Here is a 20298-nt window from a genome sequence, read left to right on the forward strand (position 1 = left end):
ATAAGAAAGCTTTGGTACATATACACAGTGGAGTATTAGCCACTAAAAAGAACATATTTGAATTAGTTCTAATGAGGTGGATGAAACTAGAGCCTATTATACAGAGTGAGGTAAGCCAGAAAGAAAAACACCAATACAGTATACTAACACATATATATGGAATTTAGAATAATGGTAACAATAACACTGTATGCAAGACAGCAAAAGAGACACAAACGTATAGAACAGTCTTCTGGACTCTGTGGGAGAGTGCGAGGGTGAGATGATTTGGGGGAATGGCATTGAAACATGTATATTATCATATGTGAAATGAATCGCCAGTCCAGGTTTGATGCATGATACTGGATGCTCAGGGCTGGTGCACTGGGATGACCCAGAAGGATGGTATGGGGAGGGAGGTGTGAGGGGGTTCAGGATGGGGAACACATGTACACACGTGGCAGATTCATGTCAGTGTATGGCAAAACAAATATAATATTGTAAAGTAATTAACCTCTAATTAAAGTAAATAAATTTATATTTAAAAATGAGTAATTTCAATGCTGGTGGGTAGGGACAAAATTAGATTTATTCAAATTTGAGACTCAAGGATTGTTCGCTAGAATTCAGACCATACTATCAACTCTCTGCTGAAAACTGGAAGGGAATCATCTGTACACTCGCACAGTTCTCTTTATGTAGCGCTCTCCTGTGAATGCTAATTATATAGAGTCATAAATCTCTCTTCTTGGGGAGACTGTTTGTCTCTGCCTAGGTACACCTTCCATGTATGTGATGGAAAATATTTTTAGAGTAGAAGCAATTATAGAACTCTCCTTGCTTGCTCCCCACCTTGGGAATCCATTCTTTGCTGCCAGATGTTTGATGTAAAACAATGCTCTTTCATTTGTCTTTTCTACTTTGGAGTTATTTGAAACAGCAGGATAAATGCGTCCTTTACTCCTTTGTGTCGACTAAAATGGAGGTCCCCCTGCAATCAGACTCACTGAATACCTTGTGAATGCTAGACACTGACTTCTGTGCATGGGTGCAAACTTGATTGGGATATGTGTTGGGGCCTTAGGGAGCCCCAGTCTTGCTGGAGAAACATGCCAACCACAAATAGTATTTGCTATGTGGTATGTTCAGTTCAATTCAGTCACTCAGTCATGTCCGACTCTTTGCAACCCCATGGACTGCAGCATGCCAGGGCTCGCTGTTCTTCACCAACTCCTGGAGCTTGAGCAAACTCATGTCCATCGAGTTGGTGATTCCATCCAACCATCTCATCCTCTGTCATCCTCTCTCCTCCTGCCTTCAATCTTGCCCAGTAACAGGGTTTTTTTCTAATGAGTCAGTTGTTCACATCAGTTGGTCAAAGTATTGGAGGTTCAATTTTGGCATCGGTCCTTCCAATGAATATTCAGGTTTTATTTCATTTAGGATGACTGGGTAGGTCTCCTTGCAGTCCAAGGGACTCTCAAGAGTCTTGTCCAACACCACAGTTCAAAACCATCAATTCTTCATTGCTCACCATTCTTTATAGTGCAACTGTCACATCCATATATGACAACTGGAAAAATCATAGCTTTGATTATACTGAACTTTTTCAGCAAAGTAATCTCTCTACTTTTAAAAATTTTACGTAGGTTTGTCACAGTTTTGCTTCAAATGAGCAAGCATCTTTTAATTTCATGGCTGCAGTCATCATCTGCAGTGATTTTGGATCCCCCGAAAATAAAGTTTCTCACTGTTTCTGTTATTTCCCCATCTATTTGCCATGAAGTGATGGGACCAAATGCCATGATCTTCATTTTCTGAATGTGGAGTTTAAACCAGATGTTTCACTCTCCTACTTCACTTTCATCAAGACGCTCTTAGTTCCTCTTCAATTTCTGACATGAGGGTGATTTCTTCTGCATATCTGAGTCTATTGATATTTCTCCCAGCAATCTTGATTCCAGCTTTTGCTTCATCCAGTTGGGCATTTCACATGATGTACTCTGCATATAAGTTAAATAAGCGAAGTGACAATATACAGACTTTATGTACGCCTTTCCCGATTTGGAACCAGTCTGCTTTTCCATGTTCAGTTCTAACTGTTGCTTCTTGACCTGCATACAGATTTCTCAGAAGGAAGGTAAGATGATCTGGTATTCCCATCTCAGTAAGTTTTCCACAGTTTGTTGTGCTCCACACAGTCAAAGGCTTTTGCATGGTCAATAAAGTAGAAGTAGGTGTTTTTCTAGAATTTTCTTGCCTTTTCTATGATCCAGTGAATGTTGGCAATTTGATCTCTGGTTCCTCTGCCTTTTCTAAATCCAGCTTGAACATATGCAATTTCTCAGTTCATGTACCGCTGAAGACTTGCTTGGAGAAATTACTTTGGTAGCCTGTGAGATGAGTGCAACTGTGTGGTAGTTGAACATTCTTTGAAATCACCTTTTTTGGGGATTGCAATGAAAACGACCTTTCCAGTCCTGTGGCCACTGCTGAGTTTTCCACATGTGCTGGCATATTGAGTGCAGCACTTTAACAGCATCATCTTTTAGGATCTGATATAGCTCTACTGCAATGCCATCCCCTCCACTAGCTTTGCTCTTAGTGATGCTTCTGAAGACCCATTTGACTTCACATTTCAGAATTGTCTAGCTCTAGGTGAGTGATCACACCATCGGTGTTATCTGGGTCATTAATATCATTTTTGTACAGTTCTTGTACATTCCCTCCCTATCTCTAATTTTCTTGAAGAGATCTCTGGTCTTTACAGTTCTAAAGTTTTCCTTTATTTGTTTGCACTTAGGAAGGCTTTTATTAAATCTCCTCTTGCTATTCTTTGGAACTCTGCATTCAGTTGAGTTGTCTTTCTTTTCTCCTTTGCCTTTTGCTTCTCTTCCTTTCTATTTATAACGCCTCCTCAGGCAATCACTTTGCATTTTTGGATTTCTTTTTTCTTTGGGATGGTCTTGATGTGGTATGTACAGATCAAAAAATGAAGATCATGGCATCCAGCTCCATCACTTCATGGCAAATACCTGGGAAAACAATGAAAACAGTGACAGACTTTATTTTCCTGGGCTCCAAAATCACTGTAGATTGTAACCACAGTTGTGGGGGGGGGGGAGGGGAAGACGTAGCTCCTTGAAAGGAAAGTTATGAAAAACCTAGACAGCATGCTAAAAGCAGACACATTACTTTACCAGCAAAGGTCTGTATAGTCAAAGCTATTGTTTTACCAGAAATCGTGAGTGGATGTGAGAGTTGGACCATAAAGAGAGCTGAGTACCAAAGAATTGATGCTTTTAAATTGTGGTGTTCGACAAGACTCTTGAGAGTCCCTTGGACTGCAAGGAAATTCAACCAGTCCATGCTGAAGGAAAAGTCCTGAATCTTCATTGGAAGGACTGATTCTGAGGCTGAACCTCCAATACTTTGGCCAACTGATGGGAAGAACTGACTCATTAGAAAAGACCCTGATGCAGGGAAAGATTATAGGCAGAAGTTAAAGGGGAAGACAGATTATGAAATTGTTGGGTGGCATCACCGACCTGATTAACATGAGTTTGAGCAAGCTCCGGGATTTGGTGATGGAAAGATAAACCTGGCATGCTACACCCCATGATATAGTAAAGAGTTGGAAATGACTGAGAGATTGAACTGAACTGATGTACAGAGGACATCAGGGAACAGGCAGAAGTCTCTGGGGTCCAGTCAAGCCTGTGGGCCTGGTGGGAGAGGTAAAAGATTTAGTTGGAAGGGGAGGCTTCTCATCCTTTGGTGCAGGTCCTTGAATCCAAGGCAAATAGCACAAGAAAATTTTGTGTTTCCAAATTTTGAAGATTTGAATGTATTACCAAGTATTGTTTTCTAAACAAACAAACAAACAAAACTGTTTTCTGCAGGATTGAGAACTTCGACTGAGTCTGTTCTCTAGATTTTACTGAGGGATGTGGAAGGGATCTGGAGTGGGCTGAGTCTGCAAAAATTAGGTGACCAGGTGCTGGAGGGCCAGGATTATGGTAGACATTCTTCACTAGATGGAAAGCAAATCCAGAGAAAACGTGTCCCTTCTGCAGTGTACATGCCAATGTATCACATTGTTTCAGCAGATCATTTCAATAGTGTTTTGGGGCAAGCAAGAAATGCATGATGGGTGTTTTGCTTTTGTCAATTCCTGTGGGTAGTTAGATGACTAAATGTTTGGTTACTTCATTGCATGGTTGGGATTATGCTTGGGAAAGAAAACTAGATGAGGTACACACATATTTCAACATTAAACAGCAAGCATAGAAAGGTTACTAAGGCAACTATAGATAATTTAAACATGAGGGGCCAAATGGGGAAAGATTCATTTAACAGGCTAAGATTGGACTGTACAGGTTGCCATAGTTATGACAAGTAGCCATAACAGCTACTTGTTGCTATGCTAGAGATGTGGGAAACTGACAAGAGACCAAGAGCCTTTAGGACTTTCCTTGCAGTGTGATTTCAGGGGAGAAGTAGTTGACAAGGAAAGGCTGACTGGTAAGGCTGAGGAAGGGAGTAATCTGAGAGAGTAATCATTAGCTCTTGTGGGACCACAAAAACAAGCATCAGCTCAGAGTTTTGGGTCAGGGTTCAGAGATAGATGTCGTTTGGCTTGAATCAATATTTAGCCTTGGGGATGGAAGCCATAACCTCTAAACAGATTTCCTTCTCACCAGGTGGCAGAATAATTCATATTTGTTCCAGACTCAGGAACCCAGAAAGTCCTCTCAGCGCCACTTGCTCTTCGCAGGCACACACGCAATTTAGAGGGTGGAATTATCATCATGGTGCCCATTTTCCAGATGAGAAAACTGAGGTTAAGAGACTTGATCAAGCTCACACAGTGAAGCATGTGAAAAGCCAAGCAGAAACCCAGGGTAACAGTCCTCAAATTGTGTGTTTTGGCTCCACACCCACCAGGAATGGTAGGTGATGATCTGGAAGCAATGCTTAGGCAGAAGCAAATTATATTCACGTTTAAATTGAAGAAAGTAAGGAAAACCACTAGGACATTCAGCTATGACCTAAATCAAATCCCTTATGATTATATAGTGCAGGTGAAAAATAGATTGAAGGGATTAGGTCTGTTAGCCTGAAGAACTATGGGTGGAGGTTTGCAACATTGTACGGGAAGTGGTCATCAAAACCATCCTCAAGGAAAACAAATATGAGAAGGCAAAGTGGTTTCCTGAGGAGGCCTTAAAAATAGCTGAGAAAAAAAGAGAAGTGAAAGGCAAAGGAGAAAGGGAAAGATATACTCAATGGAATGCAAACTTCCAGAGAATAGCAAGGAGAGATAAGAAAGTCTTCATAAGTGAATAGTGCAAGGATTAGAGGAAAACAATAGAATTGTAAAGAGTATAGATCGCTTCAAGAAAAGTAGAGATACCAGAGGAACACCTCATGCAAAGATGAGCACAATAAAGAAGAGAAAAGTCAGAGACCTAACAGAAGCAGATGAGACTAAGAAGAGGTGGCAAGAATGCACAGGAGAACTATACAAAAAGGTCATAATGACAGGGATAGGGATGATGCTGGGGTCACTCACATAAAGTCAGATATACTGGAGTATGAAGTCAAGTGGGTTTTGGGAAGCATCACTACAAGAAAAGCTATGGAAGGTGATGCAATTCCAGCTGAGCTGTTTAAAATTCCTAACGAATGAGGCTATAAAAGTGCTGCATTCAATATGTCAGCAAATTTGGAAAACTCAGCAGTGGCCACAGTGCTGGAAAAGGTCAGTTTTCATTCCAATCCAAATGAAAGGCAATTCCAAAGAATGTTCAACCTATCATGCCATTGTGCTCATCTCACTTGCTAGCAAGGTAATGCTCAATATCCTTCAAGTTAAGTTTAAACTGTTCATGAACTGAGAACTTCTAGATAAACAAATTGGTTTGAGGAACCAGAGATCAAATTGCCAACACTAATTGGATCATAGAGAAAGCAAGAGAATTCCAGAAAAACATTTCCATCTGCTTCACTGACTATGCTAAAGCCTTTCACTGTGTGGACCACAACAAACTGTGGAAAATTCTTAAGGAAATGGGAGTACCAGATCACCTTACCTTTCTCCTAACAAGTCTGTATGTAGGTCAAAAAGCAGCAGTTAGACACGCAACAACTGAAAGATTTAAAATTGGGAAAGGAGCATGACAAGGTATTCATTGCTACTCTGGTTATTTAACTTATATGTAGGATACATCATTCTATATGCTGGTTTGGATAAATCCCAAGCTGGAATCAAGATTGCTGGGAGAAATATCAACATCCACAGATATGAAAATGACACTACCCTAATAGCAGAAGGCAAAGAAGAACTAAAGAGCCTCTCAATGAGGAGAGGCGCTGAAAAAACTAGCTTAAACTCAACGTTCAAAAATCTATTCATAAAAAAGATGCTCAACATTCATGGCATCCAGTCCCACCACTTCATGGCCCATAGATGAGGGAAAAGTGGAAACAGTGGCAGATTTTATTTTCTTGGGCTACAAAATCACTATGGACCTTGATTGCAGCCACAAAAGTAAAAGACTCTTGCTCCTTGGAAGGAAGAAATGCTATGACAAACCTGGACAGTGTATTAAACACCAGTGATTCACTTTGCTACAGAAGTCTGCAGTGTCAAAGCTATGGTTTTTCCAGTGATCATGTACAGATGTGATATCTGGACCATAAGAAATGGTGAATGCCAAAGAATTGAACTATGGTGCTTGAGAAGATTCTTGAGAGTCCCTAATACAACAAGGAGATCAAACCAGTCAATCTGAAAGGAAATCAGCCTCTGACCCCTGCTGTCTCAGCTGAGGCATCTACTGAGGGCCTCCAGGTGGAAAGAACTCCACTGCAAAAATGCCTAACCATGGCAGCTCCAAGCAAACAGTTTGTAGCCCCACCCATGGAGAAGCTCAGAAAGGCTGATGGCTTTGTACCCTGGGTCTCCTGATACATGCGTTGCATTCTCCCCAGCAGTGTTGGAAGCCAATGAAGGGGCATTCTGGGCCCTGAAGGAGGTGGATGGCTCAGCGATCCACTGGGGCCATCACTTACCAAGTAAGACTGGAAAGGACAGAACAGGCATATGTGGCAGAGACCTGGTGACTGGGTGTGGGACAAAAGGGAACCAGTTTTCCATAAAGTACCTGACTCAAACTCCCTTGGAGGAGAAGCCCAGTGATAAGTTCATCTGAGATGGGATGAAGAGAGTCTATTTCATTACCCCTTATAATTCCTCCGAGTGAGGAGGTGGTGGAGTTGGTGGGTCATCATAAACTCTTCCATGGCCTAGACTATCTCCCAGTCACTTTCTTCAGGGCTGCCTCTGCCCAGCTTCAGCCATCTAGTTCTGGAAGAAATTGACAATCATGTGTGGTGCTGGGTCAGGGCCACAGACCATGTAAAGCCAATCATAGGACCCCATGGCCCTGCCAGGATGGCTGATCTAGGACTGTATATGCAATCTGAGGTGGGTCATTCAGAGAACACCCTTGAACTCTGATGTCTTCAGTATTTTCTTTCCTTTTTTAAGATGCGTTTGGGATTTAAAACCCTAGGGCAGGTATCTTAGACTCCCTCACTAGGTGTAGAAGCATTAAGGAAGAAAGTTTTCAGGGTAAGACCATCAAAGAGGAATGAAAGAGTGAGGGTGTGAAATAGAGAACTGATGACTTGATTTCTTGGGTCCAGTCACTGAGATCTTTGTATTTGCTCTGAGTCTTGTGTCCTGGATTTCCAGAATCATTTCAGCGAGTCTCCCCTTTCCTTGAAGTCAGTTGGGGGTGGGCTCCTCTCAACTGTGATTCAGACATTGATCTAGATCCTTCCCGATCATTGAACACCTCCAAGACACAAACAGAGGCACCTGTTTGTTTCAGCACCATTACGAGTGAAACCCTTTATTTTTTTAATGAGAATAGGGTGTGCAGACCACCAAATACAGTTCACCAGCATCCTGGGCAGGAGAACCCTAAGTGTGATTTAGTGTTTGCTAAGAGCGGCCTTACTGATCCCTGAACCACTCCAAGAAATTATACTGCCTGTGCCAGGCCAATCCTGTCATTTCCTCAATCAAAGATCGAGAAATACTGACTCAGAAAGATGTCACCCAGAATCCAGTTCTCTCTAGATGTCCTCACTTGTGTTCTCTTCAAAAGTGGTATAGCAGTGGCCTCCAGAATCCCGGGGGAGTCAGAGACACACACCAATTAGCCTTAGCCCTTAATTCGACTCCAACAAATATCGACACTCAGCACAGTTCTTGGTTTTATTTCCCTCTTTTGGTAAGTATCAAGGAATTTTCTCATTAGCAGTATGTATGAGAGTTCATCCACAACCAAAAGGGCCAAACATGAGGTAGGCATGAGGAAGGGTGTGGGGGATGGGAGGACTGGGAGTTGGGGATACAGAGGAATGATAAACAAACTCCTACTGTAGAGCATAAGGAAATATATTAAATATCCAGTCATAAACCATATGAAAAAGAATATATATTTCTGTATGTGTATAACTGAGTCACATTGCTCTGTAGTAGAACATAATGCAACACTGAAGATCAGCTATACTTCAATAAAATTTTAAGAAATAAAAAAAGTGTCCACAGTTCTCCTCTCTCCCTATCTGTTTCCTTCTGTCTCCTGCTCTTTGTTTTCTCTGAAGAGAATGCTGGTTCTCATCCCGTGTCCCCACAATCCGTACTTTATTTAAGAAAAAAACTATATTTTGTATGAGAGTATAGCTGATTAACAATATTCTGAGTTTCAGGTGGACAGTAAAGGGACTCAACCATATGTATTTATGTATCCTGGTCCCAGAAATACCCCTCCCATCCAGCTGGTCATATAAGTAACCGAAGTTCCCCATGCTACACAATAATTTGTTGTTGGTTATCCATCTTAAATAGAGCAGTGCCCACAACACGTTCTTGAAGATTTAACTTAGGAACTCTGGGAAGCCTCCTTCGGCCCACACCCACCGTCTTTGGCCACTCGAGGCTTGGTTGGGTAACGTATTCTGGTTCCCCATCTCCACCGGTCAATCTGCAGCCCTCATCACCCCAAGTAAGTCCCCAGTGCCCCAGTGCAGAGCACCTTGGGATGCCATTTCCATGGAATCCAGTGCAGTTTTGCCTAGAACCAAGCCACCCTCCATATGGCTCCATGAGTTTACAGTTTTAGAATTCCTGAAATTCCCTCCCTTCCTCAAACTCTTCTTTGAGCCCATCAGCCAGCTGCAAACTCCCCTAGGGAGCTGACATGAAGCATATACCCTGTGTCAGGGCTGAGGAGTCACTGTGCACCCTTTATTTACATTAGCATCCAGCCTCCCCACAGAGGGGTCGGGTAGCCTGACTCCAAAGGGGGCACCCAGCCAGAGTTAGGGGAAGATGCATCGGAGAACTTGGGTGAGCATGTAATTTATCATCCAAACCAGGAAAACTGCAAAAACTGGAGGAAGACTGTTAATCCTTATGGTGGGACAGCACACTGGGACTGTCCCCAGCTATTCTCCTTGTCACATGACTTAATTCAAGGACTGCTAGAGCTGACTTTCCATGTTCATCCATCTGAGGGTTCAGATTGAACTAAAGCTCTTTGAACACTGAGGACCTGAGGGTTCCTCTCTCCTTGCGGCTCCCACAATGCCAGAATGGCGTGGTGTCTCCACATTTATTTCAGGATGATCAGTGTCCCAGATGGCCCTTTACTCTCACGTGGTTCATCTTGTGGGAGGCTCTGGCCAGCCCCAGGCCTCAGCAGCATGTGCAATAGTGCGAGTTGGCCTGCAGAGGGCGTCCTCCTCCCAGCCACAGCCCAGGGGTTCCTGCAAGCTACTATTTGAGAACCACCTTTCAGGCTTCTCTCCTCAACTTGAGAATGTAGGCTTGAGCTGGGACTGGGTAGTTGACACCATTGATGGTGAAGATAATAGAGGACAGTGTATTGACTGCAAAACAAGAAATGCAGTGCTATTAGAGAGAGAAGGAGAGAGGTTGGCCCTGGAGATCCTTGTCATGTGTGGAGACTGAGAGTGACCCTGGCGCATGACCCTTCACCTTGGAACTCCGTGGCGTGGAACCGATGAGCTTCTAGATGTTATTGACCAGTCTTCTTGGGCCAAGGATCAGTGATGTCCTGGTATCCACAAGGGCCTCACAGCCGCCGAACAAGCAATAACCTTCCTTTTCACGTAGATCCTGAGAGACAATGTGACATAGCAAGCATCAAGGTCACTCTGAGTCTCCCCAGAGCTGCCCCATTACTGACTGTCTTGTAAACAGCCCTTTGTCTCCTGCCCTCTTTTTCTTTGCTCCTGACGGGGCATCATCCTTGACATTCTTGAATACAGTACTTGAATACACCAGGCTCTTTTGCACCTTGACACAAGCTGGTCTTCCTTTCTAGAGGAGCCCCCTCCCCTTTGACTAGCAAATTTCTTCTCATCTTCCAGATTCCAGCTTAATTGTCATGGTTTCAGGGAAGTCTTTCCCCCAGAGTTTATCAGTCTCCTTTGACAGTCTCTGTAGACACTTCCTCATGTCTAGCATGTACCAAAATCATAATTCACCATGTGTGTGTCTCATTTCCTGTGCATCTGCCTTCTTAGATGTGACAGCAAGTTTTATTCTCACTGCCTCCCGAAAGTGCCTGGCACACAGTGGATGCCCAAGGCTTTTCTGTTTAGTGAGTGAAAGAAGACTGTGAAAATCAGTTCAGTTCAGTCACTCAGTCGTGTCTGACTCTTTGCGACCCCATGTTTCGCAGCACGCCAGGCCTCCCTGTTCATCACCATCTCCTGGAGTTCACTCAGACTCATGTCCATCGAATCCGTGATGCCATCCAGCCATCTCATCCTCTGTCATCCCCTTCTCCTCCTGCCCTCAATCCCTCCCAGCATCAGTCTTTTCCAATGAGTCAACTCTTTGCATGAGGTGGCCAAAGTACTGGAGTTTCAGCTTTAGCATCATTCCCTCCAAAGAAATCCCAGGGCTGATCTCCTTCAGAATGGACTGGTTGGATCTCCTTGCAGTCCAAGGGACTCTCAAGAGTCTTCTCCAATACCACAGTTCAAAAGCATCAATTCTTTGGCACTCAGCCTTCTTCACAGTCCAAATCTCACATCCATACATGACAACAGGAAAAACCATAGCCTATGCTATCTAGGTTGGTCATAACTTTTCTTCCAAGGGGTAAGTGTCTTTTAATTTCATGCTGCAGTCACCATCTGCAGTGATTTTGGAGCCCCCCCCCCCAAAAAAAATAAAGTCTGACCCTGTTTCCACTGTTTCCCCATCATTTCCTATGAAGTGAGGGGACCAGATGTCATGATCTTCGTTTACTGAATGTGGAGCTTTAGGCCAACTTTTCACTCTCCTCTTTCACTTTCATCAAGAGGCTTTTTAGCTCCTTTTCACTTTCTGACATAAAGGTGGTGTCATCTGCATATCTGAGGTTATTGATATTTCTCCCGGCAATCTTGATTCCAGCCTGTGTTTCTTCCAGTCCAGCGTTTCTCATGATGTACTCTGCATATAAGTTAAATAAGCAGGGTGATAATATACTGCCTTGACTTACACCTTTTCCTATTTGGAACCAGTCTGTTGTACCATGTCCAGTTCTAATTGTGATTCCTGACCTGCACACAGGTTTCTCAAGAGGCAGGTCAAGAGGTCTGGTATTCCCATCTCTCTCAGAATTGTCCACAGTTTATTGTGATCCACACAGTCAAAGGCTTTGGCATAGTCAATAAAGCAGAAATAGATGTTTTTCTGGAACTCTCTTGCTTTTTCCATGATCCAGCGGATGTTGGCAATTTGATCTCTGGTTCCTCTGCCTTTTCTAAAACCAGCTTGAACATCAGGGAGTTCACGGTTCACGTATTGCCGAAGTCTGGCTTGGAGAACTTTGAGCATTACTTTACTAGCATGTGAGATGAGTGCAATTGTGTGGTAGTTTGAGTATTCTTTGGCCTTGCCTTTCTTCGGGATTGGAATGAAAACTGACCTTTTCCGGTCCTGTGGCCACTGCTGAGTTTTCCAAATTTGCTGGCATATTCAGTACAGCACTTTCACAGAATCACCTTTCAGGATTTGAAATAGCGCTACTGGGATTCCATCACCTCCACTACCTTTATTCGTAGTGATGCTTTCTAAGGCCCACTTGACTTCCCATTCCAGAATGTCTGGCTCTAGATTAGTGATCACATCATCATGATTATCTGGGTCATGAAGATCTTTTTTGTACAGTTCTTCCGTGTATTCTTGCCACCTCTTCTTAATATCTTCTGCTTCTGTTAGGTCCATACCATTTCTGTCCTTTATTGAGCCCATCTTTGCATAAAATGTTCCCTTGCTATCTCCAATTTTCTTGAAGAGATCTCCAGTCTTTTCCATTCTGTTCTTTTCCTCGATTTCTTTGCATTGATCACTGAAGAAGGCTTTCTTATCTCTTCTTGCTATTCTTTCTAACTCTGCATTCAGATGCTTATATCTTTCCTTTTTTCCTTTGCTTTTTGCCTCTCTCCTTTTCACAGCTATTTGTAAGTCCTCCCCAGACAGCCATTTTACTTTTCTGCATTTCTTTTACATGGGGATATTCTTGATCCCTGTCTCCTGTACAATGTCACGAACCTCATTCCATAGTCATCAGGCACTCTATCTATCAGATCTAGACCCATAAATCTATTCTCACTTCCACTGTATAATCATAAGGGATTTGATTTAGGTCATACCTGAATGGCCTAGCAGTTTTCCCTACTTTCTTCAATTTCAATCTGAATTTGGCAATAAGGAGTTCATGATCTAAGCCACAGCCAGCTCCTGGTCTTCTTTTTGTTGACTGTATAAAGCTTCTCCATCTTTGGCTGCAAAGAATATAATCAATCTGATTTTGGTGTTGACCATCTGGTGAGGTCCATGTGTAGAGTCTTCTCTTGTGTTGTTGGAAGAGGGTGTTTGCTATGACCAGTGCGTTTTCTTGGCAAAACTCTATTAGTCTTTGCCCTGCTTCATTCTGCATTCCAAGGCCAAATTTGCCTGTTATTCCAGGTGTTTCTTGACTTCCTACTTTTGCATTCCAGTCCCCTATAATGAAAAGGACATCTGTTTTGGGTGTTAGTTCTAAAAGTTCTTGTAGGTCTTCATAAAACCGTTCAACTTCAGCTTCTTCAGCATTCCTGGTTGGGGCATAGATTTGGATAACTGTGATATTGAGTGGTTTGCCTTGGAGACGAACAGAGATCATTCTGTCATTTTTGAGATTGCATCCAAGTACTGCATTTCGGACTCTTTTGTTGACCATGATGGCTACTCCATTTCTTCTGAGGGATTCCTGCCCACAGTACTAGATGTAATGGTCATCTGAGTTAAATTCACCCATTCCAGTCCATTTTAGTTCTCTGATTCCTAGACTGTCGACGTTCACTCTTGCCATCTCTTGTTTGACCACTTCCAATTTGCCTGGATTCATGGACCTGACATTCCAGGTTCCTAGGCAATATTGCTCTTTACAGCATCGGATCTTGCTTCTATCACCAGTCACATGCACACCTGGGTATTTTTATGCTTTGGCTCCATCCCTTCATTCTTTCTGGAGTTATTTCTCCACTGATCTCCAGTAGCATATTGGGCACCTAATGACCTGGGGAGTTCATCTTTTGGTATCCTATCATTTTGCCTTTTCCTACTGTTCATGGGGTTCTCAAGGCAAGAATACTGAAGTGGCCTGCCATTCTCTTCTCCAGTGGACCACAGTCTGTCATGCCTCTCCACCATGACCCGCCTGTCTTGGGTTGCCCCACAGGCATGGCTTGGTTTCATTGAGTTAGGCAAGGTTGTGGTCCTAGTGTGATTAGATTGACTAGTTTTCTGTGAGTATGGTTTCAGTGTGTTTGCCCTCTGATGCCCTCTTGCAACACTTACCATCGTACTTGGGTTTCTCTTACCTCGGTGTGAGGTATCTCTTCACGGCTACTCCAGCAAAGCACAGCCACTGTTCCTTACCTTGGATGAGGGGTATCTCCTTACCGCCCCCATACCTGACCTTCAACGTGGGATAGCTCCTCTAGGCCCTCCTGTGCAGGCGCAGCCACCACTCCTCTGGTTGCTCCTCCTGGCCGCCTACGACCCGGCTCACTAAGCACAGGAGGCTGCGAGCCAGCTCACTAAGCGCAGGAGCCAGCCGAGAGTAGCTACCCCACGTCCGAGGTCAGGGGCAGTGGCCTAGAGTGCTGGGCTACGACAGTGCAGGGATGGCCGAGAGAAGCTCCCCTGCGTCCAAGGTCAGTGGTGGTGGCTGGGAGGAGCTACCCCGCGTCTGAGGTTAGGGGCGGCGGCCTGGAGGAGACACCCTGCGTCCAAGGTCAGGGGTGGTGGCCCAGAGGAGCTACCCCACGTCCGAGGTCAGGGTTGGTGGCGGAGAGGAGCTACCCTGTGTCTGAGGTCAGTGGCGGTCGGGAGGAGACATCCCGTGTCCGAGGTCAGGGCGGCGGCCAGGAGGAGCTACACCACGTCCAAGGCCAGTGGCGGCCGGGAGGAGACACCCCGCGTCCGAGATCGGGGCGGCCAGGAGAAGCCACCTCGTGCCCGAGGCCAGGGGCTGTGACCTTGAGGAGCCACCCCGAGCCCGAGGCTAGGGCCGGTGACGGCGGGAGGAACATTATCTCTCAAAATTCTTCTTTATCAAGTGTTCTATAATTTTCTAAAACTGAAAGCACTCAAGGCTAATTTGGAGAAAGGGATTGTCCATCTCAGACTTACTTGCTCAGGTAGAAGGCAAAAACAGGCTCAGAAATGGCACCTTGATTCTTCAGCTTGTCAAAGATGGGGATGGCTCCAGAGAAGGATTCGTTGGGGTAGTTCAAGCCCAAGATGCCATCATAAGCTCTGCCCTCAAACCCGTATTCCACCAGGCTTAGACCGAATAGTTGGTCAGTACTTACAAGGTCCCCAGTCTGTGGGAGAGAAGAATGTTCCCACTTACAGATACGTGAAGTGGGGCTAGGACTGGACTGGGGTGTATTGCCATTAGATCCTCAAAGAGGAATTGAGGCTGGGCTGTGTCTTTGATGGACCTCAGATGGTTAGACTCAACTGGAAGGGGAATTTGGGTTCCATTTGTGAGAGGCTGTGAATTTTAAAACATCTGCCCCTCTGAAAAACACCACCTGAGTGAGTCAAATCGGCCTTGTGTCTTCTGTACAGGTGGGGCAACCAAGTCAGGTCAGGACCCATTGCTGCCCCTTTTTGGACAAAATAAGTCGAGAGCAGGGTATCCTTCGCTGGCATCACTGTGACCTAATGACAGGAATGGACTGCATTCTCTGTAAAGTACTGTGGATTCTGCATCTGTCCAGGAAGGCAGAAGCCAAAAACAGTCTTGCTTGCTGGGATCTATGAAACTACTGCCTGAGAAATTCACTTTTTGGGATATGTGTGTATTTGTGTGAGTGTGTATGAGCCAGAAAGAGAGAGAGGGGCACTACTCAGGTACTTTGGAGAGGCAGGTCATAGGTTTTATTAGACTCTCAAAGTTCCCCTAGAGTGAGAACTCATTTATCAGGCCCCTTGACATCTCTGGCCTCCAGTGTCCCACTATGGGTACCTGAAGCCCTTGACTGCCCCCAGGGTCCCCAGATCAGATTTCTCCTGTCGCTAAACACCTTACAGCAACTTCAGTCCTGAAAAGCCAACCCAGCTCCACCGTTTACCACATGTGTGACCTCAGCAACGCCCTTGCTGTCTGCACCTCAGTTTCCTCATATGTCTCATGAGCTAACCAGACCACCTGCTGTGTGGGGTTGTTGCAGGATTAAACCAATTATTACCTGAAAGTGCCTGGAACAGTCTGTGAATATAAAAGTGGTTGCTTTTTCCCCCTCTTCTCACTCCCAGCAAAATGAGCCTTGAACTGCTCATGGGCAGAGGACTGTAAGTCCACATCTTAAGCCACCCTCTCGGTTAGCTAATCTGTTTGCTCATGTGTCACCATGGGCACTGCCTCCCCAGGGACAGGATCCTGTGTGTAAGATGGCCAATATCTATGGGAATTAGGTTTGGAAGGGTCCTGACAGATGGCCCTGCATCTGTTTTGCAAGCAAGGGTCACTCCATAACCAGTCCTGACTCAGCTTCTCTTTAAAAGTTACCTGCACGGTGTCATAAGCAAGAAATCCCTTCATGCTCCCAGATCCATAGGTGATACTGAAGGTCTTTTGGGTAGGCCAGATGGTGGGAGACTTGTAATGTCTGAAGCTAACTTGTGTATCCGCAGACACAAGAGATGAGTGTCATCAGGTGCCAAGGGTGGAAACAGGGTGGCAGGGCAAGTGAAGGATGGTCCAGGTATGGGGTCTATACTCACAACAGACTGGACTGGGGCAAAAGAGGGAGGGCACCCACAAGTCAGATGACCCTGTGTCAAAGATAACCTGGAATTCCTGAAGGGGTACTCCAATGGTGACTTTACCCATGTAGAGAATCTACATGGTGAAGGAGGGAGTGGATTAGTGCAGAACTGGCTATCCTCTGTTCCTACACTGCTGGGAACAGTATTGGGTGTCACATATCTCTTGGGATCACTTTCTAACCACTGTGCAGCTCACAGCCTTTGAACACAGAGGTGCTTGCATTTGATTTTTTTTTTTTTTCCTGTGCAACACTGTATGCAGGATATCGATTCTATGACCAGGCGTTGAAGTGGTACAACCTGCATTCGAAGCACAGAGGCATAACCACTGTAACTCTAGCCCCAGTGGACACCCAGGGAAGTCCTGGTTCATTTATTTGAGAAACTCTGTAGTCTCTTCAAACCCAGCCTTAGCACCGCCTTTTCCAGGAGGTCCTTCTTGATCAACCCCAGCCACTACCTCTAAACTCAGACCACATTCAATGAACACCACACAAGTGACCCTTTCATTTTACATGTATTTACTCTTTCCCTATCTCTCAGCTTGGCATGGGCGTTCTTGAAGACAAAATAAGCCCTTTTTCTAATCTAAAAATGTAAGCACTGTGTTAGATTCTGATGACCTTACATGGAATATGGATTCAGTAACTTTTTACTGCTGTGGTTCTTGCATCTGTGGAAACTGAATTCGTCTGCCTGGTTATTCACAATTGCATTGCAGTTGGTTCTACCTTCTGATCAGAGATGGTTCACTCTTCATCTGTAACTAGTTGACTGCCTTAGTTCAGAAGGAACTGCTGCTGCTGCTGCAGCTGCTGATGCTAAGTCGCTTCAGTGGTGTCCCATTCTGTGTAACCCCATAGACAACAGCCCACCAGACTCCACCATCCCTGGGATTATCCAGGCAAGAACACTGGAGTGGGTTGCAATTTCCTTCTCCAATTCAGGAAAGTGAAAAGTGAAAGTGAAGTAGCTCAGTTGTGTCAACTCTTAGCGATCCCATGGACTGCAGCCTACCAGGCCTCTCCGACCTTGGGTTTTTCCAGGCAAGAGGACTGAAGTGGTTGCCATTGCCTTCTGCTCAGAAGGAACAATCTCCCTCAAACTAATGACACATCTTTGACAAAGAAATGGATGTTTACCTGCCACTTGGTAATTTCTGGGCCCAGTCACCAAGACAAGATTTGAGGTTGATAGTGTCTTCTCCTCTGTGTGGGGCCCCTTTGGCCCAGTGTTTCTGCCTCCTGCAGGAGCCCCAGCTCCAACATCCCACGTGGCATCTCCAGATGAGCCCCAGTGCAAGGCTAGAGCACCAGGGGGCACGGTGGAGCACCATCCTCCCAAAACATTCACATTCATGATGTTCCTCAGGGGGTGAATAGTTATATTTGAGCCACAAGAAGAAATCTGAGACAGTCTGTAAGCATGTTCCTTAAGGAAATTGTACAGCATTTTTTTTTTCACTGAAGGAATTTCTCATGGTCTTCACTTTCCTTAGAAGTATTCTTTCACCAAACATTTTACAAAGAAAACAAAGAAAATATTACATTTAGCTGTCAATGTAAAGATATAACTGTCATTGTAATGGCACTGTGTATTTTCTAATCATTTTTATGAGTCACCTTATTATAAGAATTTTATGCATATTCCATGGCAAAGAAATAGGTTTGAATAAAGATTCTATTCTGTAATGTTGGGTAAGCCATATAAGCATGTGGGGTTTCAGTCTCCCCTTCAGTAAAATGGTGGAATGTAATGATGCAAACCCTCCAAATAGAATATCTTGGGGATAAGTGAAGTGATGGATATAATGTACCTGATAAATAGAAAGTCTCAACAATGACAGTCATTAGCATTGCTGTTGCCATCCCACAGTATCCTTTTCATAGAAGCTCAGGGAAAGAGGTAGGAAGGGGAATTCCTATTCTCTTTTACAAGGGAGGAATTTGAAATGCAACAGATTTGTGAATTGGCTGTGGTCACACTGCTCGTCAGATATAAAATAGTGAATAAATAGCTCTCCCAATTTTTCTCCAAGTTGAAAGAGAAGAGAGAGTTGAAAGAAGAATCCAGAAGATAGGGAACAAGTTCAGGAAATGTAGAAAATGAAAAGAAAAGTTAAAAGAAAACACCACAGAGAGAAATCCGCTCACAGAAACTTCCAAAGGGATGGAGAGATAAATGATAGTGATACAGAGATGCAGACATAGACATATACACACTGAAGTAGAGAGGGAACAAAGAGGACATACTAAGTAAAAGGTAGAAAACTGCTATTCCACAGGACCACACCTACATCTGCATTCATTGTGCACTGAACAATTGCAAGGAGTTCCGATTTCAATAGTTCATGACATGACTGGACCCCAGAGTTGTGCAACTATGCAAATCTACACCAAGACCCTTGGGACCCACAGTTCCTATATCAAGATACTTATCAAGAAGTAAGGGTTGAACTTTAAAATTGTCAAGGAAATATTCCATTTTGTTCTAACTGATGAGTAGAAGAATAATCAGATGAAAAGAAAAATCACAGAAAGGTAGATGATGTGGCTTACAATCTCCATAATTAAATGATTCTGCAATCTGAAAAGCCCACCAGCCCAAGGAGCACAAGCCACTTCTTGTTTCTTTCCTGGCTCCAAGTACTCAGGAAAGATCAGGTTCTAAGCATGTAGTGGTGACCAGGAGCTTAGTTATACATGCTCTGGCTTGCCCTAATTTAGCTCTTTAGGCCAATAATAGGTCTGAAAAAAACACGAAGATCTCGATAAAATCTTTATCGTCATCAGTGTCTGTGGCAAGTGGACTTTGAAGCTTCTCAGAATACAGAGAATTGAACTGTAACCTCTTTCTTGAAGCTTGGCTGGAAAATCAAGCTGATCTGCATGAACGCCTAAGAAGATGGAGAACCTTGCCTACTTGGAGAAAAAAAAAAAAAAAACTACTGCTAAGTACATCATAAAAATAGATACTAAGGGCCATGCTTGACATTCATCATTTCATGTCATCTTCCTAGCCACTTCATGGGATATGCATTGCTGTCTTCACTGGATAGGAGATAATAGGAGGATAAGTTGTCAAATGGCAAAGTGAAGACTTCAGGGACAGCCCAGGGACATACAACTGGCTTTAGGTAGTGGGTCTAATGGCAGACATCAGGGGCACCTATGATGCAAGCCTGTATCAAAGATTAGGGCACAGCAGTACTTCAATTGCACGGTTTCAGTATTGGAAGAAATGCCATATGTATCCCCAAGATATTTTATAGCATCCAACAAATGTACAAGGAAGAACTGTGTGCTAGGTTCTGGGTTAAAGGCTTCAAAGTCAAAGTTGATGAAGACAAAAGTAGTCTTTATCTTAAGAGAGCTATCAGTTTAGTTCTCACAAAGTCATGGCCCCTGGAGGTAAGAGATATGATACGAGGACGAGGTGGCCATGTTGAACCCTGGGCCTTACCACTGGGAGCAGCCTGTCCTCCACTTCACCCATGCTGGAAAGCAGGCCAATTGGCCATGCTTTCAAGAGAACAGGAAGTTTGGATATTTATGTTCAATCTATTGATTTCAGTGTTAGCAACTCCCCCACCTCCCCCCAGGAAAATGGGAACAAAATCTCTACAGCAATGTGCTGGAATCAGCCTTCAGTCTCTGCAGGTTTTTATTTCTCACCTAGAGTTGGGAGTGTAGTGGGGACAGAGAGGAATTTAATTCATGTCGGTTGATTTAAAAAGAGAATGCACACTGAAAATGTGTGTTTCCTTTCTATTTATAAAGAAAGATCATTAGGGACATACAAACCAACAAAATTTAACTGCTGAAGATAAATGGATATATTTCTGATATAATTTCCCCATAGGGTCTATGTCATCAAAAATTTTTTCTGCCAAA

At 44.0% G+C, this 20298-nt stretch overlaps 1 pseudogene; it reads right to left on the reverse strand.

Annotated features, from left to right (window-relative positions):
* LOC102168523 lies at positions 10126–19900 on the reverse strand (annotated as a pseudogene).

The sequence above is a fragment of the Capra hircus genome, chromosome 29 (genome assembly GCF_001704415.2).
Source record: "Capra hircus breed San Clemente chromosome 29, ASM170441v1, whole genome shotgun sequence".
Classification (NCBI taxonomy): domain Eukaryota; kingdom Metazoa; phylum Chordata; class Mammalia; order Artiodactyla; family Bovidae; genus Capra; species Capra hircus.